We start from the raw sequence: 23,472 nt of genomic DNA on the forward strand, positions 1-23,472 counted from the left end.
TTAAAACAGTTGTATATCTTGATTGTGGTGGTGCTTATGTAAATCTATGCATGGTGTAAATAACATAAAACTACACCCAGCACAAACAAACACACACACATACAAATGGGTTGAGATAAAAATGGGCGAACTCTAAATAAGAGAGTTTGTTTCACGGTAATGTGCAAATGTCCACTGCTGGGACTATGGGGGTACTATTTTATAATTATGTAAAAAGTCACCCTGGGGGGAAGCTGGGGAAAAGTTTCACAAGAAACCGACTCTGCAACACCCTTTGAATCTATAATGATGTAAAGAGGAACAGAAAGTTGAAAAAAAGAGACGGTCCGAATACAGCACCGCTGTCCCTCGCTGCATCTATGATGGGCATTCGGTCACAGTTGCTGGAGGGAACTTCCCACTTGTCTGTTCTCTAGCTTCTTACCCCATGTTGCTCATTTACCCTGCACGATGGTTCCATAGAGAGATCCTCATGAAACATGATTTCATGTTCTTTCCCCATTCTCAGAGTGCCACCACTAATGACGCCATAATGTCTGGTCCCATTTCAACTCAGCCACGCACTCGTCTGAGTCTGCCAACCAACCTCAACAATTTTCTGAGGGTCCGTTTCCTAACCTGACAATCTGCCAGTGACTACATTTCAGGTTGTACCTTGTAATGAGTCTGTGGTTCTGGACATCCCTCCTTGGCCTCATTACACTCTAACCTTCTTGAGGTCCGAGACTGAGCGTAGTCTTTAAAAGGAAACTCTGCTGTATTACTCTGCATGCCGAGGTGGCCTACGAATACTTGTACGAACAGAAACCACTAAATTAGGAGCTGTGCCCTCCTCTACTCATCAGTATTCTGACCACTTCACGGTGAAATTTAGAATTTTGGCAACGCCAACAAAACAAGTGTGGAACACAGATTTTTTTCTAACTATTTTGTTTTCTACAAAGTACATTCACCCTTCTTTATCAAAGACTCAAGAATTTAACGTGGTTGAAATATCGTATCTTCATGTACTAACGTATGAATCTCATTATCTCATTTTACACTTCCTTATATTGTAGAAATTTAAGAAAATTGAAGACCGTTCACTTAATCACTTACATAACTAAAGTTTTTACTGTTTTAGCAGAGCTAGTTGATATAGTAAACCCATTCATTAAACTTTAATCTGCCTTGAACTTCCCTTCAAAACATCCCAGAAAATTACAAACCCACCAGTATTCCAGGAACTGGCATATAGCTTGAACAATTGAATACACAGATCTAACGATGTTCTATAATGTCTTGATTCGCTATCATCTGTTAAACATTTATTGCTAATTCACTTTATAACGTGCTTTATTAAAAGTCATTAAAAACGGCAGCTGCATCCCGTAATCATTTCCTAAATATAAAGACTGCATTTATAAATGATCTCCTTGTTCAAAATACTGCCATACAGCTCACAAACTCTTTGTTGGAAGCCAGAAAGCTTTTATTCTTCACAAAAAGAAATGCTAAGTAATTCATCCATTGCCAAACTTTTTTTTTTTTTTTTGGCCATGTATCGGCCTTGTTCCAACTGCTCAATTTCCATGTTCGTGAAGAGTACTTATGATATAGTCTCAGATTGATGCCTGCAACTTTTATGTATTTGAGTTCCATTTTGCTCCTAGGATTCAATATCTTAATGTGTACGCATTCTTGATAAACCTGAAAAGGCTGAGTGATTTGGCTCTTATGCAAATATTCTGGGGCTACACATGGAAGGAAGCGACTGTATTTCATTTGGAGTTTTGTTAATTCTGTTCAGGAGAAAATAGCCTGTTGGGGGGCTTTACATGTGTATAAAAATAGCATAAGGGATTTATAAGCTTCATTTAATTGATTATTCTACGATTATACTGTTTTTATATATGTCAAGGCATTTTCACAGAGAACTAAAGTTTGGATATGATTTAAAGAAATTCATTTTCACAAAATTCGCATCGTACGTAATAGAATTGCTTCTTTCTCAAAACAATTTCATTTATTCATAAGCATAACTGGTAAATATTTAGCAGTTTTCAAATTTTTGATAGTATCCCCTAAAATAATGCAGGGTACCTGTGATTTATTCAGTAGACGTATGTGTGCATATACTATTTTAAACAGGACCCACAGGTAGGATGAAAAAATCCTTTAAAAAAAATGTTGCCATTTGCTATGCCAGGTGAAATATCAGTGTAACAGAAGATGACCATAACTACTAAAGTAGACACGAATCGCTACAACGATTGGTAAGTTTATGGAGGAATGAGAGAAGGATTATAACCAAAGAGTTGCCTTTAGTAAACTCATCTGCATTTAAGTCATGGAAATTTACAATTGGCAGGAAAGAAATTATTCCACGTCTGAAATGAGGCCAGGACAAAAAAACAAAAAACAAAACAAAACAAAACAAAAACCCAATGGTCACTACATCAAAAGGAAAGGAGTTGATTACCTCACAGAGAACTTTGTGTAAACCCATAACAAGATCATTCCTTGTGCCCATGGATTGCTAACTAGCCTAACACTGCCAGGTACACAGACACTGGTGCAGGAATTCCATTCAGATAATAGTTGGCAGCATTACCTGCCTTACCTCTCCCCTTTGCCCTCCTCCACATTGATAAACACCTCCTGTCCTCTATGGCTTAGCCTCCCAGAGAATCACTGACTCCATGCCCGACGGTGACTCAAATGTGCCTCATTGAATCAAAGCAAAAGCTCACATTGCCACTGTATACCATTGGATTCCATGGGAGATGAGGGAGTAAATCACCCACTGTTTGGTGGCACATTAACTCCTTCAGGGTTACTGGGGAGTCTTTTAGTGCACTGAAAAGGTATTTGGTAAATGGCACACTAGTGGTTTAGAAAACTGGCCTCCAGGGGCGCCTGGGTGGCGCAGTCGGTTAAACGTCCGACTTCAGCCAGGTCACAATCTCGCGGTCCGTGAGTTCGAGCCCCGCGTCAGGCTCTGGGCTGATGGCTCAGAGCCTGGAGCCTGTTTCCGATTCTGTGTCTCCCTCTCTCTCTGCCCCTCCCCCGTTCATACTCTGTCTCTCTCTCTCTCTGTCCCAAAAATAAATAAACGTTGAAAAAAAAATTAAAAAAAAAAAAAGAAAACTGGCCTCCAAAAAGTGGATAATTTACTCCTTTGGTACTAAGGTAAAGCCGGGCAATTATCTGGGGAATTTGAGTGGCTTGAGAAAGGAATTTGAATATTAGGCAAGAGCAAATATCTTGTTTGCCTGAATTCTTTTGGAAAGTCTAGCCGTTCGGATGGACGTCGCAATACTCCTGTGGTCCTTCTAGGTCATTCAGCTCAATGAGAGATAAAAAGTACAGAGGAGGCTTAGGTCTGAAGATCTCTTGTACCCAATTTCATACTCAGAAATTTCTTTTAGAAAAAATATGTAAATATTACACACCTAAAGCAGAAAGGACCAATAATATAGATACAGATACAAAGGAGGATATAATGAAAAAGACGTTATTATTTGAAATTAATTTCAGCCTTTCAGTAAAGTCAATACTACGTTGCATCATTATTAATGGAGAAAAGTTCATTTTCCAGTAACTGAAACAAAAGAACAATTATTGCATATTTTACATATTTTATGTGATCCCCTAAAATAAGTATTGAAATAATAGGAAAAATAAAAGCTTATAAGTAGATCTCTTCCCAAGTATTATGTGTATCTCTTTTAGATTTACTCTGTAACAAACGATATTTTCTCTCACCAGACCTCCATCACCACAGGCAAGATTTGCAACAAAGTAATGCAACAAAGTATTCACTTTCCCAGAAATGTGGTCTCGCCAGATTTTAATGGGGGTTGTGAACTGGGAGTGAAAAGGTAACTGTATTGCTTCTTATACATTCTTAGCATGAATGTGGTAGCCCTTGGCCTTAGTTTGACTCTTAAGACCTCACACTCTTAAAGGTTAGCTGAATCAGTTTTCAAAAACTGTTCTCTCCAAGATGCCCAATGACTGACTTTCGTGTGAACCCAAAGGCACTTGAATCCTTATTACTTTCACTTCCACAGCATCAACAGTGTTAACCAATCAACAGTGTTCTTGAAATGTTATGTATTTTCCCTCACACGTTTCTAAGTATTTTTTTCTAATCCGGTCTCCTATTACTTTTGCATTCCCCAATATGGATGGTTACGTTCATAAACAACTATCTTCCCTTCATTCTCTTAAATAGTTAATATATTTTTGTAGTTTCAGAAATAATCTTTATTGTGATAACTGAGTCTCGTAAGTCAGGTTTTACCTTTCACCACTCCTCTGACGTGTCCCAAGTCGGATGTGACACGGTTCCTTCCAAAGAACAGCATTTTATATTTACATGCTTTAGCATTTTTCTGGTGCGTATTGAATACATTATCTCATATGGTCTCTCCTTCTTGATTCTTCTCTTGTTTATTAGTGGCATCACTCTCATCTGATCATCCAGTTTTAATTGACTCCTTTTTTAACCTTATCCCATTAGGTCACATTCCTATCACCTCCAGTCTGAATTACTGCAACAGAATTAACGCTGGTCCTTCATGACTCCATGATGCTTTGAAATTATGACTTCAAAATGTCATGAGGTGGTCCACAAACCTCCCTATCTATATAAGATTAGGGTCAAGATAATATGGGAGCCCTTCAAGATCCTCAAGAATCTAAACTCCTCCAGTAACTTTGTAAAATGTCAGTAAAATACAGTTGCTGAGTTTTATTTTTATCACAATCTACAGCAAGTGAAGCATGTGTGAAGCGAGATATGCAAGTAACAGGTGCCAGTGCGTCCCCCCAAACCACCTATAGAATGTGGGAAAGTACTAAGTATTAACCAAACCTTAATTGTAAGTTAATCTAGACAGAAATCTAGAGAATTGATTTAATCTAGAGAAAACTTGCCCTGATCGCAGTTATCTCATTTGCAAAACAGGAATGACAGTCAACCTCACAGGCCTGCCATGACAATCACATGAGACTCCCTAACGGGGATTTAAAAAAAAAAAAAACAAAAACAAAAAACACTGTAAACATCATACAAAATGCCAGAGAATCATAGTATGAATGGAAATTAAAGGCAAAGGTGAAGTTTCCCGGAACATATCATGTTCTACGAAGATTCGAAACAACAATGTCAAGGGACTTTCTTAAAAGGTCCTAGAAAGAAAACACAAAACGGAAAATAAAAATCAGTTGACTGGGTGGGGAACAGGTAAATCACTTGAAGGATTTATAAGCAGAGCAAATGATGAGCTCGAAGAGAAGAAACGCACAGCCTGTCTGTGAAGTGAATGAATTAGATGAAACTACTTATTCTTATTTACCTCAAGTAAATTGAGGTCATTTTTGCCCTATTGTCTTAGAGTAATTAGGGTAATTGTGCCCTATTGTATTACTTCTTGGTCATATTGTCTATCATACGTGGCGCAAGATGTAGGCAATTAATCTGCGTTTAGGAGTGTTACTTCTTCAAGATTAAAACCAGACCAGAGAAAAACAAAGACAAATAGTCTAGTGAAAACGGAGCAGGATTATCATATGATAAATGAGAATATATTATTTAAAACTGCTGGGAAAAAAAAGAAAGAAAAGAAAAACACCGCCAAGGAGAACGCTATCCAGCAAGAAATACTCTTCCTCGCACTGGTCTCTTCTCTTACACTGTTTGTATGGCCTTTTGACATTACTCACTTCGGAGCAATAAAGTAGAAAGGACACCCGCAAAGCTTTGGTGCACGAATGACACTGAAGGGCACATTGCCTACATTTCAGCTTAAAAGGTTCTTTCTTAGAAAAGCAAGCTCTTGGAGACACAATAGGCCTCGGAGCCCACTTTGGGGGAATATTCTATCAGCACTGGATGATGAGATGACTTGGAAATGTTTCGTAGGCTGGCCGGTAACACGACAGCGGACAGCTGCTGTTCCTTCTATCTGGTAAGACAGCCCCCCTTTCCTTCCTGAAGAGTGCACTAAAACCTGTGTTGGGGGACAGGAGGAGTGCTTTGCGCTTAAAAGACTACTGTCTGTTACCAATAAATGATCATCTTTCCTTCTCTTCACCTAACAGGTCAGTCAAGGTTAGCATCGGAGTTACTGTTGCTGCTGCGTCCATACGAGAAAAGAAAGATAATAGTAAGAAGAGAGGCTAGAAGAAAATACATTATGGAATACTGTTGACCTATCCCCATTCCTATTTATTCTAGAAACTATCTTTCCCCCGCTATATTTTTGACCATCAAAGACATGGACTATCTACTTCATATCAGCCACTCCTCATTATTTGAGATTTACTGCTTGGAAACTTCTACAAAGTATTAAGATGAAGGATTTTTTTGGGTTTTTTTGGTTTTTTGGTTTTTTGTTTTTTGCCAAGTCATGGTTCATTCTCGTATTTTTAGATAAAAAAACAGAGAGGACTAGTAAAAGACTCCGACTAAGCACGTCGGGTTTAACAAATGCCACTCAACTCAGAAGAGTATGGCTCTGCGGGCTACAGCACAAAATGCACCCTATGTACTGTGAGGCCAGCTTGTGATGCACTTGGTTCTATTAAAAAAAAAAAAAAAAAAACTCGAAATGTTAAATTAGCTGAAAATGAGGAGACTGCACACAAAACTCTGCTGTCAGTTCCCAGAGTTTGCTCTAACTGAGGAGTATTGAGAGTCAGGAAACTCCTGGGGGTGGGGGGGTGGGGGTGATATTGCTCTCAGCAGTTTGCTGCAGGCCCTACTGGCCAGCCACACTCAGTAGCTTCCATGCCTGAGCCCCGTAGGCATTGCAAGTTACAATCTACACAAAGAAATGTAGGTTTAGATGTGTCAACGGAAAAAGAAACGGCCTATAGGACAAAGCGTGAAGAAGAGAGCCAGGTAGTGTAAGTATGGTATGCTTTGAAAGACAACACAGGAGATTTGTCTGGAAAAACAGTAAGAGAAAATGGTGGGACGGTCAGAGCCACAGGATGTGGATGGGGAACAAGCTACGTAATAACAAACACCACCAACTTGACCGATTTCCTGCTGGGTGGGGGCAGGGCACTTAGCCCTTCTACATGCCCTATTCCCAACCACGCGAGAGGTGGAAACCTTTCGTTTTACACATGAAAATAGAGACTCAGAGTTTACATCCATTGCCCAAGTTTGTATAGCTAATGAGACTCAATTCCAGGATTCAACTGATTCTAAATGCCATGTACTTTTCACCATAAGGGTACGGGAATGTTTTCAAGAAAAAAGATCTGAGGGAAACAGAAGAAAAGTTTTGAGCTCAGCTACACCTATGGGTTTCTGTGTGTTTGTTTTCTAAGAGACATGATAATGATTTCCCAAAACAATCAAGAAAATGCTGAGCTAGTAAAATAAGATAAAGTGATTAACCCAAGGTCATATAATCAGTTGATGAGAAAATGACATTTGATTCTAGACTTCCTATGTACTCAATGTATGTTTAACGATGTAATTGATACTCTTTGCTTATCAACATTTTAAATTTCTTAATCTCAGAGACTTCCTTATTTCTCATCATGGATCCCTTTGAAAACATTTAAAGAGAATGTATTATTTTTTCAACTGTTTTATATGAATATATAACATTACTGCTAAAATTCTGGTACAATTTGGAAAGACTCGTACATTCTGTGAACTTATTTAGTGAATTTATCAAGTTAAGTATTTATTCCTGTAAAAAATTAAATCTTCAGCTCTGAAATGCTGAGTAACTGGTAATATATTTGCTAAATATAAATGTATTTATAACTACTTTACAAACTGTAATTTGTAAAATCTGTGCATGTACATTAAATGTGATGAAGTGACAAAAAATTAACCACTATTCTAATGCATTGATTTGATGACTCTTTTAATTAAAAAAAATACTATTACTTTAGCTTTGCTAATAATTTCAAGACTAAATCTGTGAAAATCTGGAATGATCTTCTGATGCTTTGTATAGAACAATCTTCATAATAATTCAAAGATAAAGATTTTGGTCACATGACATATTTTAATGGCCTTTCATTTCCTGCTTTTTTTTTTTTTTCCAATTTCCTTTCTCTGTTGTTAATTTCCTTTTTCCTTTTTGGAAACTGATAACAAATAAAACCAAAAAAAAAAAAAAAAACTTTACATTCTATCAATAAGTAGGTAATTTTATAATTTTCATCACAATTTAGATTTCTTAAACATACTATCAGAGTATTTTTAGTGATACTACAGAAATCTGTAAAGACTGCATGTTCAAAAAATTACATTAAAAAATTATAGTCACTTTCAAAACTTAATTTAAGGAAAAAAAAAAAAACCAAAAACAGCAATGGGATGTTCTTGAGATTTCCTGAGACACTCCCAAGTAGAATCTAAGCTTTGGGCTAATCTTCACAGCATTTCCAGGACATCCCCCTGTATTGGTCCACGTTGTCCACACTTCTCTCCATCCTCGCTAGCCCTAAATCAAATCAAATGCATTCTGATGTATTTTTAGATATTCAGTTGTAAAGTCCATTTAATCCCGTGAGTCTCCTTATTAACTAATAATATCATTCTTCCTTTACAGATCGGAAAATGGTGACACAAAGGTAGTGATTGCTCCATTTAAGGTCAAAATGAAAGCAGTTAAAATGAACTCGAGTGATGCTGACCTAGGCCTGGCTATTTGGTATGAAACATGGTGTTAATTTTGAGTAATAAACATTTTTAAACCAGGCCCTACCTGCATTCTCATATTGATTCAATTAAAACCTGTAAGAAAATTGGTGCTGAATTAACAGGAAATACGATATTCCCTACACCTAAGTTCTTAAATGTAAGACACATGGTGACCATATAGTTAGTAATCAGCAGGGAATTTTTCAATGAATTAAGGAATGAATGCTCTTAACGATTATTTACAATAATTCAAAGATACAGCACTCTAATGTCCAAAATGCTCTCAAAAGCATCATATTGTGACTTTTCAACCTTTCATAGACTAGGCATTCATTCCACAAATATTTATATCCCACATATATAAAGCACTGTACCCTAATTGGTAGGTAAATATCTTCTTTCAGGGAAGAAAAATTAAGTTTCAGTGGGTTGAGTGACTTATCCAAGCTCTAATGACAAGCAGTTCAAGAGCCCCGATCTTCTAATTGTCAAACAGTACTTGTTCTGCTACATCATAATGCCTCACATATTTTATACTGCAACATGTTGGTCTCTTTCAACACACGCCATGTACAACTCATTCTACTAAGCTAAACGGAGAGAATATACCTAAATAAGAGGTCTCTTTCCATTTGAGTGCTATTCTATGACTCACTGTACAGGTTTTTGGGGAGGTGAGATGACTATAGAAATAACTTCTGACTTACAATATGCTTTTCTTCGCCAGTGGCTTCTGCCTTGCTTGTTAGAATTGGATGAATACGTGACTGTTTGCCTGGAATTTACATTTTTAAGTGGTACAAAAATAAAAATCGATTACCGGGTGCCTTCTTAAGTTCCAATAATAATCATTTCATGCTTCTACGTGTTTTGATAAATATGTGTATAACTTGATTCCAGCTCAAGCAAAAATTCCAAAGGCAAACAGGATATTCAAATCCAATATGATCTGATGATATCAATACTTACCTTAGAATATCAAATTAATATTTAGATGGTCTACACCAAAAGTTAACCAAGAAGTAGCTTTATAACATTTTTTTTATTAATTAAAGATTCAGGTCAGAACTCCCTGTTTCATTCTCAACTATTTCTTACTAAAAGAAGAGCAACTGAACACATTCCAGGGCTCATTGTTAATTATCCTCTGTCCTATATACACTTTCCATTTTCCTGATTATGCAATCCTATTTCTTTTTTCTCTTTTGAGTATAAGCAACAGCCAACAGTACTTAGCCCTACCAGCAAAACATCCGCCCTCCTCGGCAACCCCAGGAGAGGGGAGGTTGAATTACTCTGTCTGGTCCTGGCCAAACCACATGCATTAACAGACCAAAATAATTATCAAAACAGCTTACTTTAATAAGATATGGATGTCCTGGAATAAATTATAGATTGCTCTTTAAAGACAGGTGATTCTGTACAAAAGGAAGATGTGGTTCATTAGCCCATCAACTCTTTTTTTTTTTCTTCTTCTATTTTTGGAGGAGAGCGGCATGTAGGCAGGCATTGAGTTCGCCTGCAAAAGCCTATCTCAATGTAATGACATTTCCCCAAAGACAAGGATTGACACGAGCTTCCACGTACCTTGCCCGAACTTGGATGGGTGAGTTAGAGTTATTTATTCCTATGGTTAAATCTCCAAAGGAATTAGGCAAAGGTAACTTATTACTCTGTGCAGTTCAGCCACACATAGGGCAAGCCTGCCCCCTCTACCTCTAAGAAGGTAACTGCGGCCACAAACCCACAGCTATGCTTCCTGGAATACATCTCTGCTTTCTTTTTATGCTCTGCCGACCAGGGGAGTCTCTCTATGTTAATTCATTGACATCCAAAATAAAAGCCTAACAATATTCTATAACTCTCTTAAAACATGATTAGTCATTCTACGTGGTAATTTCGCTTCCACATCTCTCAGATTAGGAAAAAAAAATCGGGTGGTGTTAGGAGAACATTTTTAAGTCTCCTGGGAAGGAATCCAAATCAATGGCACATTTTCTTTTCCTCAGATTATCATTTCTGACCTATATAGGGCAAAAGAGCCCCCAAGGAGCTCAGTGACATAGATGCCTCTGCTCCCTTTCTGCTAAGCAAGCAGGTTCATGGTAAGCAGTAAGTGACAGTTGAGAATGATTTTTTCCTCAGAGTGTAGCTGCCACTCTAAGCCAATGGAAAATAAGGGCCCATCGACTCAGCAACAAATCCCATCTTCACTGCCTCAGATGATTTCTGTGTTGCAATTGAGGAGTGTCGGTATGGATACGCATTAGAGGCGTTTTATCATCAGTTATATACGAACTATGAAATTAAAAGAGAAACCTAAAGTTACTATAATTTGTCAAAGGGGCAAACTATTTCCACAGTGTTGCATGTGCATATAGCATCACATGTATGTACATGATTGTAAAAGTCCATACTTGTAAGTCAACACTGTCCACTGAACTGAATGTTCTCGTTGGAATTGATCAAGCTCTTAGTGAAATGTCAGGCAGAGGCTATAAATTTGTGTAACTGCCTTTACCCAGTGAACCCTTTTTATTAAAGCAGAATGCTTATCAAGGTCACTGTGAAAGATTGTTCTTTTAAAGCTCCAGGGGAAGACTTCAGAAATACAAATCAACAGAAAACAGATTTAATTAACACTTGAAAGTTTATGGTTTGTCAAGAACCTATTGGCCTATCGCTTTTTGGATTTCAGTGGCAAATACATTTTGTAGAATGAAGAAGTCAGAATGCTATCAAACCCCAGCTCTCCTAAAAAGGCACGCTAAAGCTTCTCATTTTCTGCCTCTGGCAGATCTGGTTTGAGCCGGGCGTCTTAAGCTTTAAAAGGCTGGAAAGACTATGCTAAGTAAAAATGTGTGTATTTCTTGAGGTAAGATTCTACAGGTGTAAGTATACTTGGGGGTTGGGGTAGAGGGAAGGATCAAGGGTGTCTGTATAAATGTGTTTGTTCTTATACATGGTTTGGCAAATTACGATCATATAAAATATGATAGAAGAGATGGCTAACCCATCTCTACTTGTAACTTTGAGTCTTGCATACTGTATAACACAGATAAGATCACTTTAAACTGCATGCGTAAGACAAAAAAAAAAAAAAACCAGCGTTTCACAAAATGCCAGATTATATTAGTTTTGAAAAAAAAAGACACACACAAATTCGAAAACTTATTAGATCAGCACTAAAAAAAAAATACCCAACCAAGAGTTTACTATCATCATAAAAGGCAATATACATTATTTTTAATATTCTTGTCACATAAGAGGCTCAGAGAAGTAAAATATCCTATTTAATGAGGCAAGAGGTTTCCTGAGATCACGATGTAGAAACAATCTTTTAAAAATAAAATTATATCCTCCTTAATCCACAAGGCAAGGTAATAGTGTTTATAATCTTTCTGTTACAACCTTTATTTAAAAGATCATCAGCGTTGTAAGTAAATAGAACAGCATTATCACTTACCATCCAAGTAAAGGAATTAGAAGTCTTTCAGTTTCTCTAACGTAGGGATGTGACTAGAGCTGGAACCTCCTCTCACAAAGCTGTTTCCAAAACAGTTGCAACCCTCTGGTGAGCATTCTGTTTATATCATGAAGTGTGGGCCTTTGAGCATTCCGACCCCTTCTGCGGAGCCCATGATTTTTCAGAGCCTCTAAGAACTTCAACCTCACTCTTCTGGGTGCATTCCTCCCAGCCCCCTACGGAGAATTATTCTTGAAGTTGTTGCTGGGAGTTTAATCTGCAGAACCAGAGGACTCCTCAGAGCCCTGGATTGTAGCTTAGCAGGTGGATGAGAAAGGTTACTTTTCGTCTATCAAGGAAAGTGGGGGGGGAGGGGGGCCAGGGGGTATCAGGAGGCACCGCCTTTTAGCTGCGAGGAGCAGGGAGCCCAGATGCCCGTGGCGACGACAGTGGCGGCAAGGGCAGCGCAGGTCCTTCCCTGTTGCTGCAGCCCGGTCCGGAGACGCTGTCCATCCCCTCCGGTGCTGAAGTAGAAGGACCGGGGCCCCCCAGCCCGTCCCCAGATCGCACTTTCCTCCACCAGCGAACGCAAAGGGCTTCCTTGTCTTCGAGTCTCACCTGGTTTCCTCTGGCGCTTTGTATTTTGGTAGGGGTTAACGGTTTCTCCAAAATAATACTCTCAGACTTGTTTGGTGGCAACGTTTCCGGGCATTATCTGACCCTGGAGGTAGGAATCCGTGGGAGATGAGATGTGAGCCTCTCCTGACTTTTCAGTGGCCCTGAACGAGTTTCCTAATGCTAGAAATGAAAGGAAACGCACGCACAAGCGCGCGCATACACGCGCACGAGGAAGGAGGGGGGAGAGAGAGAGGGAGAGAGGGAGGGAGAGAGAGAGAGAGAATATGAATAAATATAGATTATGTGCCGTGGAAAATCCAGAGTTTCTTTGGGTCTCTAATTACAGAAAATGGAAAGGGCTGTTTTGGACGCCTCCCCCCTCTTCATTCCCCACGGGGGGGGGGGCGCGCCGAGACCACACTTAAATTCTGAAAAGCCCCATCTGAAATCCCTGGGTTAGACACAGTAAAGAGGTCGTGGGTATTTCTTGGACCTTCCAAGCAGAAATGACAGGTTCGTTAACAACATAAAAGGACAGAGGACGAGAAAAGGGAAAGAGAAGGCATGTCGGCTCTGCTACCTTTAAGCGCTGCTGACCTGGATCGGAATCGTTGCAGAGCAGCTAAGAGGATCCGGCCGGACGCGGTTCGTGTGAGTGGCAGTGCTCGGGGAGTCTCGTGAGACGGCTCGGCCAGCCGGGAGCCTCGGGAGGCTGCGTTCCCGGGGCAGTGCTCTCGCGCCGCCCACGGCCCAGGCTCCCGCAGGGGTGTGTGGAGAGTCTGATTCCACAAAGGATCCAGTAAGAAATGCGTCAAGTCAGCGGGAGGGCTCGACCATCCCCGCCCCTGTTGGGCAGAACGATGCCCAACCCACCGGGCCCTTGGCCTGGGTTTTCCTCGCACCCCCTAGTCTCCGAGGCCGCCCCTAGCCCCTCCGGGCCGGGGTCCCCCAGGCCTTGCGGCCACTTCGCTCCCGCCGTGCGCGGGTCCCCCACTTCTGCCCATTCCACCTGCTCTCAACCACCGGCTGACAGCACGCCCCGGGAAGGGCTTGCGTGGGTGGTCCCCAGGGCGGCCGCCGAGGGATTCGCCGCCCACGCTCTACACGGGTGCAGCAGACACGACAGCGGGGAGCTGGGGGATTGGCGCACACCGCGTTGAAACTGTTGGGAAACTGATCCAAATCCTACCCGCCTGGAAGCTACGTGTAAGTGAAGAGGGAAAACACAGTGCACGTAGCCCACCCCTTCAGGCTCGGAACTTGTGTGCATTTCTGCGCCAGGAAATGGAGTACACTTGGGAGGAAATTAGGGAAAGAATTACTGCGGGTGCGGGAGGGGCGCGGGAGCGGGGAGGTGGAGCGAAGCACTAACTTCTGCAGGGCGGTAGGAGAGGGGCTGGCGCCGTCGCCGGCCTCCCCCCCTCCCCGCCCCCCGGCACTCTCTCCGCATCCTGGCCCCCGATTCTGCCCGCAGCGACTAAGCCCGGAGTGCAACTGTCCTCCCCCGCGTCCATCGCGGACGGGCGCGCAGATCCGGGCGGTCCAGGCGGGATGGCCGGTCTCCGCCTCCCGCAGGGGACGCGCGCTCCGCGAGGCGCGGGCGGAGCGAGGGGCTGGAGGCGGGGGGGGGGGGGCGCGAGCGGCGGGCGCGGAGCTCGCTGGTCCTCAGGAGCTGAAACGTGGTTGCACCGGGATCGCTCCGGCGGGTTATTACTCACAAGCAAAGTCCGTGTTTTCCTTGGACTTTGAGCTGTTTGGCCGCGCTGCGCCCCCTTCCCTGCCCGGGCGGGGGAGCCCCGGGCTCGAGCCGCAGGAGGCCGCGCGCGGTGGAGACGTTGCGCGCCGCGAACGCTGTGTGGAGCTCGCCTCGCAGGAATCGTGCGCAGGGGACCTCAATCCACCGGCCTGCAGGGCGGGTTCAAGGCGCGACCTCGGAACGCTGGTCGCCTGGGGCTCGTGGGGAAGGGGGGGGGGGGGGCTTTGCTCAGGACGGTGGTCAACGAAGTTTGCCTTTTCCTTAAGCAAGTGTAGACCAACGCAGGCTTCCTGTGTCTGTGGACGCGAGTGCGTGTCTTCCGTACCAGGAAGTTTCAGAAAGTGCCCGGGTTTTGCCGGAGGACGAAACTCAGCCGGGATGAGGGCTCCACTCCTCAGGTGCCATCCTCTCTCGGTCGGTGCAGAGGCGTCTCTCCGAGGTGATTCGATGCTGATCCCAGTTGATTCCACTGATGGTTTGAATTGTTTTCTCCAGACACGTAGAAGCAAGAAAAATGGCACAAATTTAACCAAATAAAAGAAGGGCATTTAAATGAGGCACGGAGTACAAACATGTTACTAATTGAAAACGTATGCGCTTGATTATTCAGACCTAGAGGAACAGATTCTCTTTCTAAACACTGATTGGCGTGAATGCACAGTCTCTCTCTCTCTCTCAATCTCTCACCCCTTCCTTCTCTCTCTCTCTCTCTCTCTGCCAGAAAGAGAAAAAATCAGTTGATTAATTTGAACTGTCCCAGTAAGATTATGTTCTTCGATGTCTTTTTTTAAAGAAGCAAAATCCACTCCATGTTTTGCCTTATCAAGTTGTATAACCAGTTATGGAAATTAAGCTGATGAAAATTAAATTCAGTCTAACATCTGATGCTACAAATGAATACAGGAAGTACAACAAAACCAGGGACAGATACACTGGGAACAATCAAACAAATGTTTTCTTTCTTTATCTTTTTTTAATGTTTATTTATTTTTGAGATACACAGAAGCTGAGTGGGGAAGGGGCAGAGAGAGGGAGGGAGACACAGGATCCGAAGCAGGCTCCAGGCTCTGAGCTGCTAGCACAGAGCCTGACGCGGGGCTTGAACTCCTGAGCTGTGAGGTCATGACCTGAGCCCAAGTCGGAAGTTTAACCAACTGAGCCACCCTGGCGCCCCCAATCAAAGAAATGTTTTAAGAAATGTCATCCTTGTAGCAGATTTAAAAACAAAAATTAATCTAAATTTGTGTTGTTTTGTTACTATTTTTATTTTTTTTTTAATTTTTTTTTCAACGTTTTTATTTATTTTTGGGACAGAGAGAGACAGAGCATGAACGGGGGAGGAGCAGAGAGAGAGGGAGACACAGAATCGGAAACAGGCTCCAGGCTCCGAGCCATCAGCCCAGAGCCCGACGCGGGGCTCGAACTCACGGACCGCGAGATCGTGACCTGGCTGAAGTCGGACGCTTAACCGACTGCGCCACCCAGGCGCCCCTGTTACTATTTTTAAAATGTAAACATAACAAAATGTGAATGTGAAACATCAAAACAGTACAGTATATGAAGCATCACATTCACAAGAAAATGTTAATACCCTAGAATGGTTACTTGAATCCTAAACCAGGTCACTCAATTTCTGTGTTTACAGAACTGGGATACAATCCCCACCCAGCCCGGCCCTCACAGCATAGAAATCTTAGAAAATACTACTTTGTGAAACATTTTGGAAACAATTGGAAGTCCTTTGAAGGGGGAGTTTGAAATGCAAAGCAAAACTTTCGTGCAATGCGATCCAGAGTAACGATCACTGTATACCTTTGGTATAACTTACACAAGCCTCTGATTTTGAGCCACCTTGACACCATATATAAAATGGTGCTAATTCCTGCAAACTGCATTGAATTGTCATAATCAAAAATAAAAGCAATGTGTGTAAAATCTTAATATCTTTGTATGTTTCTATAAAAAGTAGGTGATATTATCTACGGAATAACCCTTGATCACTGTTTCTACATTTCAATTTCAAGACTGGATAGATAACTTGAGGATTCTGGTTTGGTTTTGTTTTGTTTTTATTAGCATATTTTTCTCGTTTCTGTGTTTCACTTATGTTTCCTGTTCCCAATACCCACATCTGATTCTTTTAATCAAAGGCTTCAGCATCTCCAGCATCATTTTGAGCCGATATTTTCTTCGTTTAAATACAACTAGGTGTTACCTACCTATGACCAATGATTTCTAATCTGAAAAATGATCCTATTTAAAATTGTTCTTTTTATTTTTTTAATGAAATGTTGAGTTTATGGGGGAAAAATCCCAAAATGTAGAAAGCATTGCTGAAAAGAGTCATTCCAAGTAGAGTCAAGGAGGACCTTGAGAGAGCAGGGCTATGCAGGCCTTCTGTTTCGATTCTTGGAATACCATGAACTTTTGTCAATTGCTCTGGATCGCCGCCAGCTAAGGCGTTCTAATTTGCTTTGCTGAGTTATCATCAGGTGAACCTAGAGGACTTTGTGTTTGCTTTTGTATTAGTTAAGCTCTGTTGACTTCAGTTACAGGAGTAAGGTGGATGGGATTTCAGAACTCCACTGGCTTCAAAGTAGCTGAAGCACAAAAATCCATCAGTTACCTTTGTTTGATTTTTCTGTTGGGGAAGGTGACTTGTAGAGGTCAGAGAAACTTAGCAAATTGGGCCATGTAAACCACCACTGCCCATGTGTAAGTGGTTTCATTGTAGACAATGGCTCCCTGACCACCTACTTATTTATTTATTTTTTTCTTAAAAAAAGACGTTGAGTATGACTTGCTTAAAAAAAAAAAACAAACAAAGTGTGACATTTGTTACTTGGAGAAGCTACATAAGCTTTTTGAGTCTGTGTCTAATGTTTACTTATTTTAAGAGACAGAGTGTGAGCAGGGAAAGGGCAGAGAGAGAGGGAGACACAGAATGGAAGCAGGCTCCAGGCTCTGAGCTGTCAGCACAGAACCTGAAGCGGGGCTCGAACTCAAAACTCGGGAGATCATGACGTGAGCCAAAGTCTGACATTTCGTCCACTGAGCCACCCAGGCGCCCCTGCTGCTTCAGTTTAAAATAGAAGGAGTGCAACCTGCTTAGTAGGGTTAATGTACAGCACATGGCTCAGGGCCTTGCTCAATATATGACAGACTGATCTGTTTCTAGGACATATCTTCATGCCTGTCCGGCAGAGACAGTGTCTTGGAGAATTTTTCTTGTTCATTAACATCAAGCAGGGAATATTGCTGTATATAAAACACATCCATGTGAGTAGCGTTTATACACAAGTAGGTGAAATTCCACTGCAGGCTTTCAGTGCTATGGACATCCTTTCACAGGTCATCAAGTCCTGCCATGGTAGCAAGTTGTTAACCGTTGACAAAGAAGGAAACTATCCTGAAAACATATACTGCCACTTTAACCTGTATATCATATTAAATGCTTTTCAACTGCCTAGTAATATGCATTTTTTAAAATAAGCATCTATTGGGGAGCCTGGGTGGCGCAGTCGGTTAAAGCGTCCGACTTCAGCCAGGTCACGATCTCACGGTCCGTGAGTTTGAGCCCCGCGTCGGGCTCTGGGCTGATGGCTCAGAGCCTGGAGCCTGTTTCCGATTCTGTGTCTCCCTCTCTCTCTGCCCCTCCCCCGTTCATGCTCTGTCTCTCTCTGTCCCAAAAATAAATAAACGTTGAAAAAAAAAATTAAAAAAAACAAAAAATAAGCATCTATGTACGTTTCACTTACCTCCTTTTAAATATATGTGTATCTGTGTGTGCACATGCATGGGAATGTGCGTGGGTATGTGTTCACATGTTTCTATACACATATAAATAAAATAAAATAAATACTACATTGAAACCTCCAGCCATTACCCAACTATTTATAGAAACGTTTCTTGGAAGTATTTTCTAAAATGGTCCCATGGACTATTTTATTTTTCTCACCTCTTATCATACTATTTTCTTTCTAGACCCTTTTCATTGGTCATCTTTGTCAAGGTCACCAATGAGTTTTCTATTTCTGAATCCACTGGCCATGATTCTGGCCTTACATTTGTGAAAATTAATGAAGGAAAACCTTGATTACTAGAGTCTGGAGGCAAGAATGAGGAGTGGTCCGCTCCTTGTCAATTACAGGAAGAATTGTTAATTAGCTGGCTTCACTAGGGGGGAAATGTACTCTGCATCTCCCACAAGAAATTGACTTCCCCTGAAACTCAGCCAGCGAGAGACCGTCCTCACCCTGAACTCCCGCTTGCCTCCAGTGGCCTTTCATTCAAAACAATACCTCCCAAGTTCCCTCTTCTTCTCCATGAAATAACTCCTCTCCTTTGTTTCCTGAACTGGCCTATGGCTTTGCCATAGCTTGCACATCCTAAACTGCAGTTCTCTGCTATTCTAAAATAAACCCATTTTTGTGGTAGCATAACTTATTTTTTAAAGTTAACACTATATTCAAGATCTTACCTGACTCAAGAGCAGTCTTTGACCCCTTTGATGACTCCCTCTTCCTTCTTGTGGAGTTACTCACATAAATGGCTATTTTTCCTCAGCTTTTCCTGCTGATACGGAACCTGCTCAAGCCCCTTCATGTTGCAATTCCACAGGACTTAACATCTTGGAACCTCTTCTCTTCTTTTTTCTGCATTATCTGCTTACGTGATCTCATCTAATCCCAAATCCCATTGCTTTGAATATATCCTTTATATGATATTGATACTTCAGTCCAAAAAAGACTCCATTGTGTCCCAAATAAATGTAGATTCAAGTTGTATATTTGACATATCTACGTGAATGCTTACTAAACATCTCAACTTAACACGTCTGAAACAACACTCTGGATCATCACCCCAGGGAAACTGTTCCTCTGACCACAGTCTTCATCAAGTAAATTCACCACTACCCACCCAGTTGAAGCTCAAAGCCAAGGAGGCATGTAGGTGTTTATCTTTCCTTACACACCGTGTGCAAATAATCAGCAAGGGAAAACTCTTGCTTTTGGTCGTAAAATATTGCCCATTCTCCCACTTCCTCCAGGATAAGTTTTTCACTCTAGTACGATTGATATATTGGTAGTATGCCAACAATTAATCTCACTGTAGCCAGTTTTTTCCTTGGAATATTTCCTGTGCACAGCAGTAGAAACCAATTCTTTGCATCACAAATCATTCCATATCATGCTTGTGCTTAAAACCTGCCAGGGTTTCCTAATGCATCAAGCATAACATCTGGCTTTGCCAGTGTGATATTTATCTCATCGCTCTCTGCTCCCTGATCACCTATATCCCAAGTCTTCCTTTTGGCCGAACTTAGTCCTGCCATAGGGACTTTGCACAGGCCATCCCTCAAACCTGGAGTACCACTCACGCTGCCCATATCTGTACCTGTGTGGTCCCACTGTTCCTTCAGGTCTCAGCTGGAATGTCACATTTGCAAATGTCACATTTCCCTGACCTGCCAATTGAAATAATCCTTGTGGTCTTTGTGTGTATCCATCAATTTTTTTAAATGTCTTTATAAGAATTATCACCAGGGGAAATTATTAACCGGTGGTTTTCCTTATTGATTGTTCTCTCCCTCTATACTCCAGGCTGTAGGAAAGCAGGAACCCTGTGTGCCTTGTGAACCCCCTTCCTTAGAACAGCGTGCAGCACACAGTGAGTGTTCAGGAAGGGTGGGCAGTTGAAGAATTAAAGACAGAAGCACTGAAAAATGCTGAGAGTACACCATTACACAAAGCACTGTCTTTGCTTTTCAAGCCTGGGAAGCTTTTGTTATTTACAGGCATAAGAAAGAGCTCGAATACTGTGGTACTTCCTACAACAATTGCTTTTTAAAAATACACTCATCGGGGCGCCTGGGTGGCTCAGTTGGTTGAGCATCCGACTTTGGCTCAGGTCATAATCTTGTGGTGTTATGCCCAGAATTCGTGATCCCCAAAGACCACCAGGGAGCTGAGTCCGATGCAAAAGCAAAAGAGCCTTTATTCGAGCTAGCTCGAGCTCAATCCTCTACCTGCACTGACGCAGCGGTGAGATACCGGGAGAGAGAGCGAGTTTCAAAAGGACAAAGGTTTTGTTGGGGTGTAGGGGCAGTTGGTGAGGTAATGGCTGTGGCCTCGGCCGATTGGCTGGGGAAGGGTCGGAGTCCTGTTACGCAGGTCGCCCGGCGTGTTTTGATCGGGAAGTTTGAACGGGTGAGCCGGAGGTTACTCAAGGGGAGGAGGCGTGGTCTGAGGTTTCTGCCATTTTCCTGGAAAAGGGGCATGTCGGGGACGTAGCCACTCAAGGTGGAGGACACAGAACAAGATGGAGTCGGCCGGCATAGGTCTGCCCTTTCAGTGGTTCCTGGGTTCGAGCCCTGTGTCAGGTGCTGTGCTGACCGCTCAGAGCCTGGAGCCTGCTTCAGATTCTGTGTGTCCCTCTCTCTCTGCCCCTCCCCCACTCACGCTCTCACTCTCAAAAAAATAAATGTAAAAATATACTCAACCATTTTGAAACCACCAAATGTATACTTTCCATGTTGCAATGAGCATTTCTTTTTAGAGAGTTTCACCTTGTAGGCTTCTATAATTATAGTATTTTAGTATAATTAACTGGATGATATTCATGTTTAAAATTACTAAAATTATTCATAGTCCGGCAAAAACAAAAGCGAGGGCCCTGGCACAGATTATTTAATCCTATACGGTTCCCTTTATTCTCTTTGATCTGAGTTCATTGCACTTGCCTTATCATCACTTCTGTAGGAAGAAAAGGTATGTGATTGTTTTTATCTATAGATGCATCTTCTGTGACAAAAACCAATACAGTGACTGTAGAAAAATTGGAAAAGAATGAAGAAAATTGTATGGCACATCCTGATGACTTAGTGTGTTTTCTCCTAAACATTTTTCAATACCTTGCCCCCCCCCATTAATTATCACACTATACTTATAATTTTTCCTAATACTTTTAATTGAACACAATATGTAAGATTTTTCTGTGTTGTTATAGAGCCTTTATAATGACTTTCAAAAACGGCATATAACTACTATGTGGAGGTAACATAATTGGTCCTGTCTTTAAGACATATAGCATATTTTCTAATTTTTATATTATTTGCATGAGTAGTTTCATGGATATATTGTTTCTATTGTTTGCAATATTTTGGGGTAAGAGTCAAAGAAATGGAAATGCTAGTTAAAGTAGATGCTTTTTCTATGGTTCATAATGTATGGTCCATGTGTGTGTGAAAGACAGACAGAAAGAGAGAAAATAGCCTGGTTGACCTTGCTCACTAACCATTAACCACACATACACGATAAATGGATGCTGTTATGGTGTTATTCTCTCCAGGACTTACTATATAGAGTTTCCCATGTTAAAAGGCAGCCTGATTACACATTAATATGTGTAACTTGCCCTTGTGACTCTTTTTGTGGACTTCTATTTGAAATCATTGTTTGTTTCCTCTTTTCACATCTTAATGTGTGTGTGTGTGTGTGTGTGTGTGTGTGTGTGTGTGAATATTGCACACCTCTGGTAATACTACATTTTCGGTCTCTCAAGAGGATAACTATGTGCCTTTTAGAGGTATACTACCCAGGTCCCCAAGATTAAATTCTGTAAATGCCACAAAATTTACATTTTTGTCAAAGCACCTCAAAAATGCCATTTAGCTGTGGTGAAAATACATTCTTAGCCAAGCTTGTCTGGGCGATAGCTACTTAATATCTTTGAATTTCTCTACAGGGTCATCCCTTGAAAATTTCATATAGAATATCTTTTGTTTTTTTTTTTTTTACATTTATTTATTTTTGAGAGGCGTAGAGAGACAGAGCACAACAGGGGAGGGGCAGAGAGAGAAGGAGACACAGAATCCGAAGCAGGATCCAGGCTCCGAGCTGACAGCACAGAGCCCGACTCAGGGCTCAAACTCACAAAACCGTGAGATCATAAAATGAGCCGAAGTCAGATGCTCAACCGACTGAGCCACCCAGGCGCCCCTAGAATATCTTCTTTATTTTAAAAAAGATCATCCCTAACATAAACTCATTCAGATTTTTATTTTTATTTTTTTTTTCAACGTTTATTTATTTTTGGGACAGAGAGAGACAGAGCATGAACGGGGGAGGGAGAGAGAGGGAGACACAGAATCGGAAACAGGCTCCAGGCTCTGAGCCATCAGCCCAGAGCCTGACGCGGGGCTCGAACTCACGGACCGCGAGATCGTGACCTGGCTGAAGTCGGACGCTTAACCGACTGCGCCACCCAGGCGCCCCACATTCAGATTTTTATAAGAGAAAACATTTTTTTTTTTTTAGGACAAATAGAAACTTTATTTCTTTACTTTTTAAATTTTATTTATTTATTTCTTTCTCAAAAATATTAGAAACAAGCATAATGCCAAAGTTTATACATAAAAGTCTACATTTATGATGGATTCTGATAATTGTGGATTGCATGCAACATAAATGTTGCTTTCTTTTTACACTGTTGTTACCTTGTCATAAACTCCTGAGGTGAAAGAAAAAAGAAAAAGAAAAATAACGTCTGGCGAAAATGCAACTATGTTACGCTGTATGTACACATTAGACCCTATAACCGTTTTTGTTCAGATACATACATATGTGTGTAAAGCCCATCTAGCTCTCTAGCTACCTATCATCTGTCTATCTAGTGGATTGATTGGATTAACATATTGAATTAATGACCTCGTTGTATCCCTACTTTACAATAGACTTCACAGTTTTATAAAGAATTGGGGTCTGTTTCTCCGGTGAATGAAGAAAGTTTTGAAATTGGCTTTTACTAATAGAAGGAACCAGGAGGAATCCTAGATGTGGGCTTCAAGAGCCCTGGAGTTCTCTGGGTGTCTTCTGGACCTTTCCCACCACCGCGGTAACCAGAAGAAGCCAGGCAGAAACGACATGCTGCAGAGCTGAGTGCCCTTGGCTGACATCATCCTAACCT

General features: G+C 41.4%; 1 protein-coding gene across 4 annotated transcripts in view; it reads right to left on the bottom strand.

The window, feature by feature from the left end:
• The window catches only part of SNTG1 (syntrophin gamma 1), a 916,326-nt gene extending 902,886 nt beyond the window's left edge, over positions 1–13,440 (bottom strand). For 3 of the 4 annotated variants that reach the window (XM_040487820.1, XM_040487818.1, XM_040487821.1), the window contains exons 1-2: positions 13,330–13,440; positions 12,132–12,929 (exon numbers count right to left, since the gene is read on the bottom strand). The gene's annotated coding sequence lies outside the window, so the exon portion shown is untranslated. Of the gene's footprint in view, positions 1–654; positions 795–12,131; positions 12,930–13,329 lie in introns of those variants that run through there. The other variant, XM_040487819.1, reaches the window with a different exon arrangement.
• Positions 13,441–23,472: the final 10,032 nt, after the last annotated feature.

This window comes from Herpailurus yagouaroundi, unplaced genomic scaffold (assembly GCF_014898765.1).
Source record: "Herpailurus yagouaroundi ecotype Mexico unplaced genomic scaffold, PumYag 165, whole genome shotgun sequence".
Classification (NCBI taxonomy): domain Eukaryota; kingdom Metazoa; phylum Chordata; class Mammalia; order Carnivora; family Felidae; genus Herpailurus; species Herpailurus yagouaroundi.